Below are 542 nucleotides of genomic sequence, written 5' to 3' on the forward strand. Positions count from 1 at the left end.
GACAGAGTGAGGCCCTATCTCAAAGAAAAAAATCACTATATTGCATCTCGTATGGTTCAGTGGGAAAAAAAAAAGATACAGAGAAAACAGTGTTTTCCTACAGTAAACAAAACAAGTGTGTCGGAAATATCTAGAATGTTTCATAAATGTAGATTAGTATACTTTGACTCAGTGGAAAAGTATAAATTGTGGTTTCAAAAAACAGCTCTTGATAACTAGTTGTACTGTGTTTATAAAAAACAAAGATTATTAAATATAACGAAAGTTTGTAATGATTTAATTTCTTAGCAGTAACACAAAATTCTTAAGTTTTTAAAAAACTAGAAACAGCACACCAAAGAATTTGGCTATTCGAGTAATGGATAAACCCAGTTTTAAAAAGGTAAAAAGACATTTAATAGAACTAAGGGCAAGAAGTAAAGGTTTCTTAGACCTTTTTTTAATTTTGCTCAATCTTTAGTATATTTATGATTATCCCCTAGATAGAATTTAAAGTGAATTCTTTAAAGTGAATTTTGGGGCTCAATAATTAATATAATAAA

The sequence above is a fragment of the Propithecus coquereli genome, unplaced genomic scaffold (assembly GCF_000956105.1).
Source record: "Propithecus coquereli isolate 6110/MARCELLA unplaced genomic scaffold, Pcoq_1.0 Scaffold195, whole genome shotgun sequence".
NCBI classification, from domain to species: Eukaryota; Metazoa; Chordata; class Mammalia; order Primates; family Indriidae; genus Propithecus; species Propithecus coquereli.